Genomic DNA, 19388 nt, shown 5'->3' with positions numbered 1-19388 from the left:
CGCGGCGGCGCTCCCGTCGAGGGTTCGGATCCCACGTGCAGACTGGCGGCTCACTGGCTGAGCAAGGAGTGGGGGCAACACCGAGGGTTGCGATCCCATTGCCGGTCCCGGTCCGGTACGGGCGCGACACTGAGGGTTGCGATCCGTTGCCAGTCACGAAAAAAGACAAAAAGACAAAAAAAAAAAAAAAAGCTGGACCCAACTCTATGCTGTCTTCAAGAGACTCATCTCACCTGTAGAGACAAATATGGACTAATAGTGAAGGAATGGAAAAAGATATACCACACAAGTGGAAACCAAAAACAAGGAAGAGTAGCTATTTTTATACTCAATGAAATAGACTTTAAACCAAAAACCACAAAAAATGACTAAGAAGGCCATTATATAATGACAAAGGGATCCCCCAGCAAGAAGACATAACAGTCATAAATATACATGCACCCAAAACTGGAGCACCCAGATATATAAAGCAAACACTATTATATCTAAAAAAAGAGATAGATCCAAATACAATAATAGTTGGGGAACTGAACATCCCTCTCTCATACATAGACAGATCATCTAGGCAGCAAATCACAGAAAACACAGGATTTGAACTATACTTTTGACCAATTGGACTTGGCAGATATCTACAGAATATTTCATCCAACAACTACACAATACACATTCTTCTTATCAGCACATGGAACATTCTCCAGGATATACCACATGTTAGATCACAAATCAAGTCTCAACAAATTTTTAAAAACTGAAGTCATTTCAAGTATCCTCTCAGACCACAATGGATTAAAACTAGAAATCAATAACAAATGAAACTCTCTAAACTATACAAATACATGGAAGTTAAACAATGTGCTCCTCAATAACCTATTGATCCAAGAAGAAATGAAACAGGAAATTTAGAAACTTCTTGAAGCTACTGATAATAAAGATGCATCATGCTAAAACCTACGGGATACTGAAAAAGCAGTACCAAGAGGGAAGTTTATTACAATAAATGCTTACATCAAAAGAATAGAAAGATGTCAAATAAATGATCTAATGCTACACCTCAAGAACTAGAAAAACAAAACAATCCAACCCCAAAATTAGTGGACAGAAAGAAATAATTAAGATCAGAGCAGAACTAAATGAAACAGATAACCAAAAAATGATACAAAAGATCAATGAATCAAAGAGTTGGATTTTTGAGAAGATAAACAAAATAGACAAAACATTAGCTAAACTAACTAAAAGAAGAGAAAAGACCCAAATAACAAAAATCAGAAATTTAAAAAGAGATATTACAACTGATACCACAGAAATAAAAAGAATCATTGGAGACCATTATAAACAATGATATGCCAACAAACTTAAAAACCTGGAGGAAATGGATAACTTTCTGGACACTTACAAATTACTAAGACTGAACCAAGAAGAAAAAGGAAGCATGAAAAAGCCAGTAACAAGCAACAAGACTGAAACAGTAATCAGCAGTCTCCCAGCATATAAAAGCCCAAGACCTAACAGCTTTACTGCTGAATTCTATGAAACCTTTAAAGAGGAATCAATACCAATTCTCTACAACTACTTCAAAAAATTGAAACAGAGGCCATTCTACCAAACTCATTCTTTGAGGCTAGCATCACCGTGATATAAAAACCATACAGACACACACAAAAAAACTATAGGCCAATATCTCTGATGAACATACATGCAAAAATCCTCAATAAAGTATTATAAATCACAATACAGCCACACATCAAAAAAATTATACATCATGATCGAGTGGGATATTCATCCCACTTGCAAGGATGCAAGGATGGTTCAACATAAGCAAGTTAATAAATGTGATACACCACATCAACATAATCAAGGAAAAAACCATATGATTACCTCAATAGATGCACAAAAAGCATTTGACAAAATTCAACATAGCTTCATGATGAAGATGGTCAGCAAATTAGGTATATAAGGAAAATATCTCAACATGATAAAAGCCATATATGACATAAAAGGAATGTACCCCAACAAAATAAAGGCCATATACAACAAATGGCCACAGCTAATATCATACTGAATGGACAAAAGGCCACAGCTAATATCATACTGAATGGACAAAAATTGAAGGCTTTTTCTCTAAGATCTGCAACAAGACAAGTATGCCAACTTCCCCATTCTTATTCAACATAGTACTGGAATTTCTAGCCAGAGCAATAAGACAAGAGAAAGCAATAAAGGACAAACAAATCAGAAAGGAGGAAGTTGAACTATCCCTATTTGCAGGTGACATGATCATATACATAGAAAACTCTAAATACTCCACCAAAAAATTACTAGAACTAATAAATTAATTCAGCATATTGGCAAGATTTAAAATCAACACAAAAAAATCAATAGTCTTCCTACACACTAATAATGAAATAGCTAAAGAAGAAAGCAAGAAAGTAATCCCATTCACAATACCAACCCAAAATGAAATACCTAGAAGTAAATTTAACTAAGGAGGTGAAAGACCTCTACAATGAAAATGATAAAACATTGGTGAAAAAAATTTAAGAGGACACAAATAAATGGAAAGATAGCCCATGCTCTTGGGATGGAAGAATTAACATCATTAAAATGTCTATATTACCCCAGACAATCTACACATTCAATGCAATCCCTATCAAAATACCAATGACATTCTTCACAGAAATAGGAAAAACAATATTAAAATGTGTGTGGAACCACATAAACCCTGTATAGTGGAAGCAATTTTGAACAAAAAGAACAAAGTTGGAGGCATCAAATTTCCTGACTTCAAATTATATTATAAAGCTATGGTACCCAAAACAGCATGATACTGGCATAAAATAGAAAGACAGACCAATGGAACAGAATAGAGAGACCAGAAATAAGCCCACACACTTACAGCAAACTAATTTTCAACAAAGATGCCAGGAACATACAGTCTGGAAAGGATAGCCTCTTTAATAAATGGTGCTCAAAAAACTGGATATCCATGTGCAGAAGATTGAAACTAGAACCCTATCTCTCACCCAGAACAAAAATCAACTCAAAATGGATTAAAGACCTAAATTTAAGACCCAAAACTATGAAACTACTAGAAGACAACATACGGGAAATACTCCATGAAATGAGCAAGACTACCAATGCATAGGCAACTAAAGCAAAAATATACAAATGGGACTACATTAAACTGAAAAGCTTCTGCACACAAGGGACACTATCAACAAAATTAAGAAACGACATACAGAATAAGAGAAAGTGTTTGCAAACTGCCATCAAACACAGGGGGCTAATATCCAGCATATATAAAACACAAATAACCCAATTAAAAAATGGGTAAAGGACCTGAACAGACATTTCTCAAAAGAAGACATACAATGGCCCATGAGCACATGAAAAAATGCTCAACATCACTAATCATCAGGGAAATGCAAATTAAAACCACAATGAGATACCATCTATTATCAATAAGACAGAATATAAATGCTGGTGAGGAAGTGAAGAAAAGGGAACCCACCTACATTGTTGGTGGGATGTAAATCGCCAATTTAATTTAATCATCCCAATGCTATTCATAATGGCCAAGTGATGGAATCAACCTCAATGCCCATCAACAGATGAATGGATTAAAAAAAACTGTGGTATATATACACAGTGGAATACTATACAGCTATAAAAAGAAATGATCATTTGCAGAAATATGGATGGAACTGGAAACCATCGTGTTAATTGAAGTAAATCAGGCACAGAACAACAAATACCGCATGATGTTACTCATATTCCAAATCTTTAAAAAAGGCGGTTCTCATAGAAGTAGAGAGAAGAAGAGTGAAATAATAGTTACCAGACACTGGGTGGGGGTGGAGATGGGTGGGGAAGGAGGAAATGTGGTAGACTAATGGATACAAAACTATGCTATCTACACTAAGTGAGTCATTGTGCAGTATATGCACGTATTGAAACAACACACTGCACCCCACAAATATGTACAAGTGTTAAAATTTAAAAGAAAATTTTTAAAGAAATTTCCAACACTTAAGAGTCTGTAATCTGTGCTTACGATAAAGCACAATAAAAGCTTTTAAAATGTGAAAATTATAAAAGGGAAAATTGGAAGATTTTTGAAATCACAACATCCTTACCCAAAATATGACTACTACTGATTAGTTAAATTATAGTATTATTATATAGTCAACAGGCTGTAGCACACAATCTATAAGTTGTATGAGCATGGGACTTGTGAAAGAATGACAAACAAATGTGTGAAACATTCTGGGTTTTGTTCAAAATACAGATAAAACAGAGATAATAAGACAAAGGAGATTAAAAAGTATGTTTAATGAGCTCAGAGAAAATGGTAGGAGTGAATAAAACATCTAAATGGAAACACATGAATATAATCCTTCTTGAGAAAACTACTGAATGATAGTTCAAACAAAAACAAGATGAAACAAAACCAAGAATTGCAAAATGGAGAAACTATTAAAATGATGATTAGTGGGAAGCTTTGAAATTATTTAAGGAAGTATAGACCTAAGGCTAAAATAACCATGGGATTATGGCTATGGAACAGATCATAACTGTTGCAAACCTTGACAACATAAAAATAATATTGCAACTAACACACTGGAAAGGTAATGAGGTAGAATGGTGGTAGAGGAAGGGCCAATTTCCTTGTCTTTTCCACTAGGGAGTCAGTACAAATAGTCCAAAATTGAGAAAAGTCTTTTGTAAAAAATACATTGATTCTACACTCAATGTTTTGCATAATCAAAATTTTTTCTTAATGGTAGAGAAATCTTTCAGGACTGAAATCTTTTATTTAAGAAAAGGAGTATTTCCTTTCTAGCAAACCCTCCAGTTTCACCCCAACCTTAAGTTTTATCAAATTTAAATTAAAATGTATATTTTTTATTAATATAGCATGTGCAGAATGATCTTATTATGCCTCTAAGTGTTTATACTGTTAGGTACATATATTCAAAAAGAAAATGTTTTTTGTTTTTTGTTTTTGTTTTTATCGAATCATAATTGACTATACATATTTTGGGGATTCAATGTTGACATATGCTGATCAAATCAATATTACTAGTATGTATATTGTTACAAATCGTACTTATTCTTTTTGCCCCTTGTCCAGTCTCTCCCTATCCACCTCTCCCTCCCTGCTCCCACCACTGATAACACTAGATTTCTTCTCTCCCTCTGAAAGAGTAACGGTTACTCTGTTGATTTGTTGCCTCGATGATCTGTCCAATGCTGAGAGGTGTGATCAGGTCCCCCAATATTATCATAGAGCAGAGGCTTCTTCTGTCACTCTGGAATGGGCTTAGTGGAGAGAGACATCTTATTCTTTTCTTTGGTCTCTGCTGGTGACTCTCCTTGTATCAATGCACTCCAGTGGCTGGTGGAACATCTGCATGGTGGTTGTGACATCTAGCCACTTTCGTGGCAGCCACGGTTACTGTGGTGGCTGTGGTGAGCCACCCACCTGGAGGTGATGTTTTTGGCATTCTCCTTGGCACTGGTTGGGGGGGGTCCAGTCCCCGGATCAATGTTCCGGGCCCCTCAGCAGGTGCTGAGGCACTGGTGGTGTGCCAGGGCTAGACCTAATTTTTTGTCCTTTGCTTACTTCTAAAACAGGGAAACTTCCTGTGGGAATGAGAACTTGAGCTGTGTGGTTGAGCTAAATTGCTGCTTTGCTGCTGTTTCCCTAGGGAAGGATTTTTGTGCAGCTCAGGGTTTAATGGTTGACCTTATAGGTGCTCCCAGCTCTCCAGAGACCTGGTGCACCTGGATTGTGTTGGAACTCTGATCTGGGCCTGAGTTTTTTCATCAAACTGCACCCCATGCAATTCAGCATTCCCTACCAGTCTCCTCTGAGTGGTCCTGTGCTGATCGGGTGTGCAGATCAACTATCCTTGTTGTGCCCCAGTGTTCTCCTGGTGGGCCCGTCTCCCCCACCACCCATGCTCCAAACACTTCCCATGGGACAGGCCCTGCACCGGTCCCTTGCAATGACTCACTGGCCTCTGAATGGCTCCCCGTTTTCAGCTGTTCTGGCTCCTCGCTCCTGCGTGGGTCCATAGGAACCCTATTAGTGGTCTTGCTGTCCCGGGGGCCGCCAAGGCCCTCTTCTCCCCTGCCACCTCCAAGCAACTCCATCCAAAGGGCACAGCCACTGCTTCTGCCGGCTCCTGCTCCAAGCACTCAGCAGCTCCAGCCTTAAAGCAGCCACAGCTCAAAACACTCCAAGCAATTTTTTCTTTCTCTCATCCTGGCTTCTCCCCCTTTATGAACTCTGTAGGTCTTTCTTCCTCTTCCCTTGAGCTCCAGCGGCCCCAGCTTGGCTGATGTTACATTTTTAAAGTTGTAAATTGGTTGATTTGTGGGAGAGAGTGATGCTGCGGACCGTCTATTCCACCATCTTGACCAGAACTCCCAAAAAGAAAATGTTAATGGTATTGGTGTCTAGATCATAGAATTTATACTAATATTTTTAACTTCCTTATAATTTTACGATAGCTTGTATTTTTATCAAGTAAACACGTAATATTTTTATAAAACAATGAAGTTATTACTGTTTGAAGAAAAAGCAATGAAAGCATGAGGCAAATTAGATTAAAAGTAGAATGTTGAAATACTGGAAGTGGATTCTTCAGAAATCCAAATATTCCTTGTTTTCTGAACCCACTTTGAGGAATCCACTTTTCTTCAGTTTATTATATATACATTTGCCCTGTTTTACACAAGCTTTCCCCAACTCCTCCTCTCTTGGGTCAGGGTCATAGCTCTCTGTATTGTGGTTATGTGTGTACTCACCAGTCCTCTTGTTTCACTTCTAATTCCTTGTATTTCCAGTACCTAATACAGTGTGGAATTCAGCACGTTTTCTGCAAATATTTAGTTTTAAAAAGGAGGAAAATTTTGACACATGCTATGATACAGATGAACCCTGAAGACATGATAAGTGGAAGAAACCAGACTCGAAAGGACAAATATTATGTGATTCCAATTATACGAGCTCTCAAGATAACTCAAATTCATAGAGACAGAAAGTAGAATGGTGGTTGCCAGGGGCTGGAGGAAAGGGGATAGGGAATTAGGGTTTAATGGGTACAGAGTTTCGGTTGGGGAAGATGAAAAAGTTCTGGAGATGGAGAGTGGTGATGGTTGCACAATGATGTGAATGTACTAATGCCATAGAACCGTATACTTAAAATGGTTTAAATGGTAACATTTGTTATGTGTTTTTACCACAATAAAAAAATTATATGGAACCACAAAAAAATTTCAAACAAGTTCATTTTGATACTGAATTGATCACATGACAGACAATAAGTATTTTTCTGTTCAAAGGTATAAATCAAAAAGAACAAAGCACCAAATACTAAAATGTACTTAAGTTCTTGTTTTTTAAGTCTTGCTCTGTATATGTACTAACATAACATGTACTGTTTCTTACTGTACTATATGATGTTATTTTTAATAAAAAGCTTGATTCCAGTTTTATCTGTTTAAAAAAAAGAATAGTTGAGCAAAAAAATTAGCTAATCTCATTAACTGGCTGTGCCTGTGGCTAAAGTCTAGCTGATTGAATCCCAAAGCTAAAAATCTCACAAAAGTCATAGCTATTAACAATGAAAAGAGTATAAATAGGAATATCACCATAGCCTAAAGGCAGCAGGCACAAAGGGTGGACTTGTAAGTAACTCTATGCGGATGTGAATTCATTGCTTTCTCCCCCTAGGTTGCCGGATGTTAGTATTATAAATAAATAACTGCTCAGCATTTTATGAACTTTTTTAAAATTATGAGTCTTCAATATAAAAGTATAAAGAATACACCAACCTCGATTAGTTGTAAAATAAATAATTTACTAAGGAAAAAAATCTATTTAGTTATCTACCCCCACAAACCTTTAGGAATTTCTTGGGCAGGACTTCCACTTATGGTAGAATTTTAAGGTATTAACACCAACAGATGATAATAAATGCTATTCACAGGGTACAAGATAGTTGTTCATAGTTTAAATGTAATTCCTTGTTCAAAGAAAAAAAAAACTTTTATCTGGTATGCTCAAGGCTTTCAAAATTAAGACTGTGCTTATATAAATGAAAGGAAGCAGAAAAGTGGCAAGTGGCCATGAGACCTAAACCAAAACTGTAGTTGGGCTCTTGATAAAGAGGAAGCAAAGCCAATAAGTTTGGGACTTAATAAATGGTGAGACAAATCAGACTGAAAAGACAAAGTGAGAAATGATAACTACAAATTTACAATTCTAAAAGTATAAAGGATGGCAGTGCTTAAATTGGAATAAAATTAGAGGCAACAGTCTGAGTGGAAAACTCAGTTCAAATCACATTTAGTGTTTAGGGGGTCAGGGGACAGCTATTATATAGGAACAAGAAATAGAGTCCTCACAAGAGGGTAGGGACCGGGATTAGAGAGGCATATTTATATTTCATTGCCGCGCCAGACCCCAAAAGTGTCCCCAGGCACTAGTGAACCTATGACTGCAGACTACAAAACTACAAAAAAATCACATTTGGTTTAAGGGCAGGAAACATGGAAAGAAACCCAGGAAAAATAATATCTTTCCAAATTTTCTTCTAAAGAAATACCTACAATGTAAGGAAAAATATTCTTTCTCCAGTGTAGCAAAATAGCTAGTCTATGACCTTAAAATGTTATTATAACGTTATTGAAATCTACTGGTGCTGATAATTACATGGCGCTTTTCATCTCCTAAGTGCTTTACAAGTACTATATTAACTAATTAACGATGGAAAACCTGATGTTTCTCGGAAAAGACTGCTGTTGCTACTTTTTTTCACCTTTTAGATTAACTTTTTTTTTTTAATGTTGAAATACGAAATACATAAAACAGGTAATATTTAACTTTTCAAACTAATGATTACAGCAAGCTGTTCATTTTCCTGATACTTCCAGAGTTGTATTACAATTTAAAAGGATGTAGGTAAGCTATCTAAAAAGAGAAACAGCTCTGCTCTGGCTCATAAAAGCCCATCTGGTGAGAACCAGTGAGCCCTGTAAATGATGAAGTAGCGGTAACGTGAAGATGCTTACTGTTGGCCTGTGGCTTCTACATACTCCAGAAGCAGATGGGACAAGGGCACCTATTTCCACCTGCATGGAGTTATCTAATGTGGGCTCAGATCCAGATTTTGTACAGCATCTCCATTAGTTTTAAAATTGGTGATCACCAAGCATTCTTCATTTTAGGCACAAATACCTAAAATGAGCAAAGCACTCTAAGGAGGATTGACCCAGATTAGAGTCAGGACAGGCATCTCTCCAATCACACCTCAAGAGTTGGGTTATTATCACACCTACACATACCCTTCCTCTCTGCCCACAGAAATCCTGTCTGCCCAGGCCAGGTTGAAATCCCCAGTTCAAGGAAGGCAGCATTAGATATGGAAAAAATCGACAGCCTCAAGTTTAAATATGAGCTCCGCACATACTGCTCCCGCAGTACAAACTTAAGAAGGTTATTTACCTCCTCTGGACCTCTGTGTCCTCATATAGAAAATGAGAATTATAATACTTTGATAACTGTATAAGCAAGAGCCTATAAATATAGTGTGTGATTGTCTTTATTTCTTTGATGTTGTGAAATGCTAATATTGCTAACTTGGTTCCTTCTGAAATGGCTGAGGTTTCCAGACAAATTATAAATAATAATAACTTCTTTGCAAGCTTATTGTAAATATTAAATAAAATAATGTAAGAAAAGTGTCTAGCCAATGGTATAGTGTATATAATATATAGGATTTGCAGGCAGGTAGACCTGGTTCTAAATCCTGATTATAGCATTTAGGGAGTAGAAGCCATGTATTACGCCTTCTGGACCTCCCATAGTATCACTCACAATGCTAAGTATATAATAGGCATACATTAAATTCTGCTGACTGACATCGACTTACTAGCCACTACAGTAAAATATACACATGTACGGGCACACACACACAAACACACACACACTGTATTTACTTCCTTCCAGCTGTGTAGTAACAGGCAGTTTCTAGCAGAGCCTTTGAGCTCCTCCTGGGTAAGATTAGCCCCAAAGTTATTGAGATCACAAAGAAATTGACACCATTTCTGAAGTACACATATTCTCAGTTCAGCAACTCCAAAATAAATTCCTAGGGGTAGTACCAGGACTGTTACTTATCTTGTGACCTGAGTTTTAAGGATACAGATATAGTGAACTCTGGACACCAAATAATTTTGTCTATCTCCGGTTATTTATATATTGTTCCAACTCAAATATCTAAGGAATATTCTTTCTGATCACTGCTGTATGCCTTTCAATAATTTAGTACAGAGGTCACAAAGGCAAAGATTATAATTCTAGTAAATATTTTCTTAGAATTGTTCTTTTTATCCGTTCTTCCCAGTCATCCTTTAATCAAAACGAGACCTGAGCAAATATGCACACTCTAATTTGTTTTATCCAGACAAATTTTAAATCCCTCTTGCCTATTTCTAACTTTGTTATTTATATTTATGATATAACATTAGCTATATTTATGTACATCTAGAGGAGAGTAATTGCAAAAATTTATCAAGAATTCTCTTCAGAAAACTGTTCTCATAATAAGCACAAATTGTTAGCATCTATCACCATATGATGTAATCATATAAAAGCCTTTTCTAGCTTCATCCCCATAAGGTACCTCTCTATTACATTATAATGATAAATGTCAAAATGGTTTGCATGACACTTAAGCTATTACCGAATTCTACAGGGAATACTAGAATACTACCAAAGTTCCCTGGTACACAGCTAGCTAAAAGTCAACATCATATCTTAAATCAGCTGATATCTTTCCTTCACAATATTTATTTCTGGCAAAAGCATTTACAATTAAATACAACTACACCATAACGTACACATATAATAGGAGAAAATACGTCATTGTGTGTTTGAGAAGATAAGAGTAAATTATTCAGCTTGGGGATGGGTGTGATGCTTTGCCTCAGTTGAGGACAGTTTCATTATACTATCCTGCAGAGCAGCAAATTCCCAATTATACCTCATGATTGGACAAGAGTAATTAGGATTCACAGATAAGCCTAAATTTATATTAGCCAATAGTTAAATTCCAATCACCCATTACTACTTGGAGGAAGTATTACCTTTGGAGTTATTACAAATGTTGGATAATTTGTTCCTAAAGCTTTCTCCTATTTCCTTCCACTCCCAGGTTAACTGTTAAATTGCAATTCACTCTTTTCTCTATGACATTATTAATCAATTTAGTACAACATTTTCCATTATGTCTTTTTGGTTTTTTACATTAATTAAAATTTTTTGTAAAACAAAGTATATCCTTTTCTGAGACTATTTTAGGGATCTTTATTATGAGGTTTTTTCCTAATTTTTGTAACTTAAGAGTAAAAATCACTTACACTCATAACATTTTTTTGTCTTTGAGAAACTTTTTCTACCACCTGACAATTTTTATGCCTTTTCTAGAGCTCTTGCTTATGAAGAGTAGCAGACTATGCCACCCCAAAATATGCCACTTTGGCATAAGGATTCTTTTGAGCTGAAGACAACTGAGGAGAAGCAGATACAAGAAAAGCTCTCTACCTTCCCCCTAGTTGCTTAAAAGCAGGACATAAATTTACAAAGGTGTCCCCCCACCCCCCAGGAAGGACAAAGATTCATCAGCAAAGACAACTTTAGATCTTTGTTGGTCTGGAGATGAGAGAGAAATCTACATAACCGACTGTACTAACTAGCTTTTATCCACCATCAATTTCGCATTTATTTGCCTTCTCACAATTTGCTGTCCTTAGAGATTCAACATGCTCTTATCTTCTGTCTTGTCACTTCCTTAAAAATTTATTTTTCTTTGTTGAAGATGTTAGATAAGCCAAGTTCTAAGCCACCTCTTTGAAAGTTACTTATCCCATGCATATCTTCCATCTATATATGAAATGCACATGTTAATACACTTGTTTGTTCTTCTCTTGTTACTCTGTCTGTTGTTATAGAGGGTCCCAGCTAACTATGAAAGATGGAGGGAATATTTTTTTCCCCCACTAGATATATACTCTCAAATACAACAACTATAACAGCTAACATTTATTGGGTATTTAATCTGTGCCAGCCATTGTGCTAAACACTTTGCCTCCATTCCTCATTTAGCCCTCAGCAAGTATTATTATTATCTCAATTTTACATATCAGGCAAGTGACAGGAGAAAGTCTAAATAACTTTCCCAAGTTCAGACAAGTACTAAGAGATGCAACAGAGTCACAATGAGACAACTGATTCCAGAGCCTATAACTATTTCACCATATTTCTTCTTTATAGATGCTCATATTTCAACCTTTGTCTATGGCCTTACCTAGTATGTGTACAGGATATATTTTAAACACATTAGTAAAGCATATTCTGGCTTCTCAGATCGAGCTCTGCTCAAAAGCAGCTTAATTAGTAAGAGGCATGACAAAACAAAAGGCAAACAGCAAAGAGCCAAGTGGTAGGACAACCACCAGGACATAATTTCTTTCACCTTTCCACTGCAGCATGTCACTATTGCCTTCCTTCATGGTCCCAAGTTGCCTGCAATTCTAAGCATCATAGGTGAAAAACACCATCCAGTGAAGAAGACGGCCATTTCATACCGGGTGTTTGTCTTTTGTGTTTTGTTTTGTTTCTCTTTTTGAGTTAAAGAAGTCTTTCCCAGAAGCTCACAGCAGACAAACCCTCGGGTTGCACTAGCCAGTATTGGGTCATCAGCCCATGCTCAAAACAATCGCTGGCAAGGGAGATATGACCACCTGACTGGCTTAGACCAATCATGACTTACAATCTGGGGCTGGGAAGGGGGTCATATTCCTTCAGCAGCATCATATTCCTTGAGCACAGGCAGGTGAAAACCCTGAATAAAATCAGCATTACATCACAAGAAGGAATAGAGAGAAACAGCTATTAAATAGGTAACCAATGGCATCGTGTGCATTCTCTCTCTCTCTCTCTCTCCCCCCACACACAGATATATGGCATATATACACATGCACATGCATCTATATACAGTCTTCCCTCATTTTCCACAGAGCATTGGTTCCAGGGCCTTCCACAGATACCAAAATCTAAGGATGCTCAAGTCCTTGATATGAAATGGCGTACTATTTGCACATAACTTGTGCACATACTCCCATATACTTTAAATCATCTCTGGATTACTTATAATAACTAATACAATGTAATTTATATGTAAATAGTTGTTATACTGTATTGTTTAGGGGCTAATGACAAGAAAAAATGTCTGTACATGTTCAGGTGCAATTTTTTTTCCAAATATTTTCAATCCGTGCTTGGTTGAATCCACAGTTGCAGAACCCTCAGACATGGAAAGCCAGTTGTATATAAACATAACCATGCATGCCAAAGTGTCAGGGAAAGGTGCCCTCCAGAGGATTTATTGTTGAAATCTACCATGAGAAGTCAATGTTATTTTTTTATTTTGAGATAAGAAGCTGTTAATAATTACAGCAAATACTCTAGTCCTGACCTGGCTGTTAATAACTAGTTTGAGTATCAAAACAGACACTACTTCATTAATATTATGTCTAAGCATTTCAATGAATTCCAATAGAATTTCAAGGCCTGCTGTCCCTATTTTTGATTAAGAACATGCTTCCTGCCCTCTACCCCCCAAAAGCTTTATACTCTTTGTACTGGGGCCATCTCCAGAAAGAAGGAAAGACAAGGAGTCTGGCAACTGTGGAAATGTTGAGATGGGACAGGAAGGAAGGGAGTAGAGAGCAGGGAGAGGCAGAGAAATATAGGTTTCAGGCAAGAAGAGATAACAGGAGATTGTAGGTCAAGAAAAGAAAAGATGCCCCCTGGGAGCCTCCAGTCTCTGCCTCTATAAAGCAGAGGGCTTGTTTTAGAAACCACAACCATCATGCTTTCCACAAGCAAATCTGGTGCTTATACATCATTCTCAAGGCCCCTCTTATTCCCCTCGTTTCATTTAGCATCCTCTTAGTATACTCCCTACTTCGTATCCTGTTTTTGTGATCATTCAGCCTCAGCATTTCTCTTTCCAAACTCTGACAACCCAAAGAAATATTTTCTAATGAAGTTTGTTTGTCAAATTCTTGCTAGAAGGTATAGCAGACTGAAGCATCCAAGCATAAAAGCAACTATAGGCATCCCTCAGTATCCACAGGCATTTGGTTCCAGGACCCCCATGGACACCAAAATCCATGGATGCTCAAGTCCCTGATATAAAATGATGTAGTATTCACTTATAACCTACACGTATCCTCCCGTATACTTTAAGTTATCTCCAGATTACTTATGCCTAATACAACATAAATACTACATAAATAGTCATCATATTGTATTGTTTTTTTAATTTGTGTTATTTCTTATTGTTGTATTGTCATTTCTTTTTTTTTTAATCTTTTCAATTTGCAGTTTGTTGAATCCATGGATGCGGAACCCATGGATACAGAGGGCTGACCGTACTAACAACCAGCCCACATGTTGGATTTGCTTTTCATACCCAGAGCAAATACATTTAAATGGTATCAGCCTTAAAGCTACAGAATATACAAATTTTTATATCTGTAAGAAGTTTTCATAAGCAGATTTCTGATTTAAGGTGTAGAACAGGGGTTGATCAGTCTACCTGCTAACTCATTTCCCCAGCCAGAACAGAAGGGAAGGAGGAAGGCTGTACTCAATGTTTCATGGCACTAGTTTGCTAGCCAGGGGATTTTCTCTTTTCCACAGCTGACCGATGGGATCTCTAAAAGCAGGTGAGTGTGCAGAGCACACACAAGCACAGTGGTTAGAGAGTGAAGACTAGATGGTGGTGAAGTGGAGAAGCACACAGGAAGAGCCCACATTTAGAGCCAGGAGAAACACTTTTCCATCCCCAAAATTTCCTCTCTGGTGCCTACGTAGGAGCGAAGACCAAACCATATCCTCAGAAAAGTCCTAAGCTATTCTGAAAGCATAAGGAATTTTCCCTTTTGCAGACTGATGGGTTGAATTATATCCCCCCAAAACTCATATGTTGAAGTCCTCACCTCCTGTAATTCAGAATGTGGCCTTATTTGGAAATAGGCACTTCACAGAGGTAATCAAGTGAAAATGAGGTCATGAGGGTGGACCCTAACCCAATATGACAATTGTCCTTATAAAAAGGAGAAATTTGGACACAGAAATGCAGAGGGGGAAGATGATGTGAAGAGGCACAGGGAGAAGACAGCCATCTACAAGCCAAGGAGGAAAGCCTGGAACAGATCCTCCCGTCACATCCCTCGGAAGGTACCAACCCTCCCAACGCCTTAATGTTGGACTTCTAGCATCCAGAACTGTGAGACAATAACTTTCTGTTGTTTAAGATATCCAGTCTGTAGTACTTTGTTACAGCAGCCATAGAAAACTAATACAGAGACATCCAAAATCATATCCAGAATAGAGGACAAGAAAGAAGAGTTCCAGGGGCACGTTGGACTCCCTGAAAAGCCATCTGGAACATTCCATCCACGGTGGAAGATAAAGAAGTGAGATCATGTGTACAGAGCACATAGCGAATACAGAGACATCCAAAATCATATCCAGAATAGAGGACAAGAAAGAAGAGTTCCAGGGGCAGGTTGGACTCCCTGAAAAGCCATCTGGAACATTCCATCCACGGTGGAAGATAAAGAAGTGAGATCATGTGTACAGAGCACATAGCATAGTGCCTGACACATAGTTATCACTCAAAATATATGGTTTCTTGCCACACTTCCAGGAGTCAAAGGGCGAACACTCCATACTTACTGCTCTGGGAGAGGAGTAGCAGGCTCATCTACCTGGACAGAGGATCTGGGACTGACTTCACAGGCTAGCACAGACCACACTCTAGGCCTCTCCTATCAGGTGAGAAGACACCCAAGAAATCCAGTTCACGCTATCAGATATAATGAAACACTATGAAATGAAGACAATGGGGTGGGTCTTATGGGATAGACAAAATGGACAAAATAAATTTCTTGCTTCAAAGAATACAGGTTAACTGGATATTCACGTGCAAAAGAATGAAACTGGATCCTTATCTTACACCCTACACAAAAATCAACTCAAAATGAGTTAAAGATGTAAACATAAGACCTGAAACCTTAAAACTTCCAGAAGAAAACATAAGGGGAAAGGTCCTTGACATTGACCTTTGCAATAACTTTTTGGACAAGACACCAAAAGCACAGGTAACAAAAGCAAAAATAAGCATGTGGGATTATCTCAAGTTAAAAAGTTTCTGCACAACAAAGGAAACAATCAATGAAATGAAAAGGCAACATATGGGATGGCAGAAAATATTTGTAAACCACATCCATGTAGTTTTCTTACAAATTACCTAGTTTCGGGTATTCTGTTATCAGTGACAGAAAACTGACTAATACACCATACATTTGATAAGGGGTTAACTTCCGAACTCCTTAAGGAAATCATACAATACAATAGCAAAACACATACACAAATAATCTGATCTCTAAGTGGGCATAAGGACCTCAAGATGTATTTTTCCAAAGACATACAAATGACCAAAAACTGTATGAAAAGGTGCTCAACATCACTAATCATCAGGGTAATGCAAATTAAAATCACAATGAAATATCACCTCACACCTGTTAGGATGATCATTATCAAAAAGACAAAAGATAATGTGTTGGTGTGGGTGAAAAAAGAGAACTTTTGCACACTGTTGGTGGAAATATGAATTGGTACAGCCATATGGAAAACAGTGAGGAGGTACCTCAAAAAATTAAAAATAGAACTACCGTATGATTCAGCAATCCTACTTATGTGTATATATACAAAGGAAATAAAACCACTATTTAGAAGAGATATCTGCACTCCCACGTTCATTGCAGCATTATTCACAATAGCCAAGATATGGAAACAATGTAAATGTCTGTCGATGGATGAATGGATAAGGAAACTGTGGTATATAGGGATAGATAGATGACAGACCGATATTATCGACAGGCAGACAGACACAAATGCTCCTCTACTTATGATGGGGTTACGTCCTGATAAACCCATCATAAGCTGAAAATATCGTAAGTTGAAAATGCATTTAAAATGCCTAATATATGGATCATAGCTTAGCCTCATCTACCTTAAACATTCTCAGAACACTTACACTGGCCCATAGTTGAGCAAAATTGTCTAACACAAAGACTATTTTGTAATAAAGTGTTAAAGATTTCATGTAATTTATTGAACACTGTACTGAAAATGAAAAACCAAATGGTTATATGGGTACTTGAAGTATGGTTTCTACTGAACGTGTTTTGCTTTTACATCATCTTAAAGCAGAAAAATCATAAGTTGAACCATCGTAAGTCAGGGACTGTCTGAATATACAACGGAATACTATTCAACCTTAAAAAAGAAGAAAATCCTCCCATTTGCAACTGCAAGAATGAACCTAGAGGACGTTATGCTAAGTGAAATAAGCCAGGCACAGAAAGGCAAATACTGCATGATCTTATTTATATGTGGAATCTAAAAAAGTCAAACTTATAGAAACAGAGAGGAGAAGGGCAGACAGTAGGAGCCAGAAGGTGAAGGGGAGGAAAATATTGGTCAAGGGGCGCAAACTTTCAGTTATAAGATGAATACATTCTGGAGACCTACAGTTAACAATACTATAAGGAATACTTGTTACTAGGAGAGTAGATCTAAAGTGTTCTCACCACCAAAAAAAAAACACGGTAACTATCTGAGGTTTCCTTTTCTTTTTAACCTTAACTATTTGGTGGATATGTCAATTAGCTTGATTGTGGTAATCATTTCACATGATTTGTATATGTGTATCAAAACACCACTTTGTACACATTAAGTATACACAATTTTTTTTTGTAAATCATACCTTAATAAAGCTGGGAAAAAAACAAGTCTATTTTTTTAAGAGTACAGATTTAGAGATATTACCAAAAATAGAAGCAGCTGGAATCCATAGGTTTATTGTCATACATTAAGTATGTCCGAACACTACAAAACGTCACTTTTGGCTCCCAATAGTTACCACACAGATTACTCGAAGAGCATGTCCTGCCTGACAGGCGCCCAGCACTTCCTGCAAGAAAGCCCTGCGTTAATCTGCATGTGCTCATGTTTCACAAATAACAATCCCAGAGGAACGAAGAAGCCAAATGTCTCAGCATAAGGCCCCACATATGTCTGTTTTGGAGGTTCTACTACATTAGTTCCTTATTTCTGTATCCTGAGGAATATTCATTCTCAAAAAAAAACTTTTATTACTCACATTTTAACGCCTCCCATACCATCACCCACCTCCATGTCATTATCATGAGATCACCTCATTTCATCTATACCCCCCATTTCCCCATCCATTGGATAATTTTAAAGCAAATACCAAACACATAATTTTGTTCGTAAATACTTCACTATATATCTCTACAAGACAGAACTCTTTTTCTGCATAATCAAATAGCATACTTAAAAATTAAGTCCCTGCCGGGGCCCTGAGGTATGGAGCTAACCAAACCCAGCCACAAATAGGTAAGCTGCTGCCATCGCCCCAAGGCCCCACCAGGGTCCTGAGGTGTGGAGCTTGGGGAAGCTGAACCCAGCCACAACTGTGCAAGCTGCCACGACTGTACCAGGGCCCAGCCGGGAGCCTGAGGTATGGAGCCGGGCAAAGCCAAACCCAGCTGCAACCAGGTAAAGAGCACACCAAAAACACCATTTTCACATGGGTAGCCACTGCAATTGCCATGACTGTCACAAAAGCAGCTAGTCTCTTTAGCAGCAATCATAGCCACCATGCAGATGACATGTCAGACTCCCAACTGCATTGACACGAGAGGCACCAGTGGAGACCTAACCAAAAAAAAAAAAAAAAAAAGAGGTCCTCTCTCTCCACAAAGTACACAAAGTATACTCCAGAGTAATAGAAGAAGCATCTGATTTATGATAATAGGGAGGACTTGATCACACCTGTATCAGTACTGGACCAATCATCTAGGCAACAAACCAACAGAGGAACAGTTAATCTATCAGATAGAGAAAAAAATCTATGGTTATTAGAGGAGGAAAGGGGAGAGGGATGGGGAAAGGGGATGGGGAGATATTGGATAAAGAGCATAAAGAATAAGTATGATTTGTAACAATGAATATGCTAATAAATAATGAAAAATTAATAACAGTTCCTTAATATCAATAACTTGCCCAATTATTTTATAATTTTTAATTTATAATTATTTTCTTTTTTAAATTTTTGTTATTTGTCATTGGCGTATTCATTCTTACAAATTATGGTTTTTCTTTTTTTTTTTTGTCTTTTGTCTTTTTTCCGTGTCCGGCAACGGATCGCAACCCT

The sequence above is a fragment of the Galeopterus variegatus genome, unplaced genomic scaffold, assembly GCF_000696425.1.
Source record: "Galeopterus variegatus unplaced genomic scaffold, G_variegatus-3.0.2 Scaffold10438, whole genome shotgun sequence".
Classification (NCBI taxonomy): Eukaryota; Metazoa; Chordata; class Mammalia; order Dermoptera; family Cynocephalidae; genus Galeopterus; species Galeopterus variegatus.
This window is presented reverse-complemented; position numbering follows the sequence as displayed.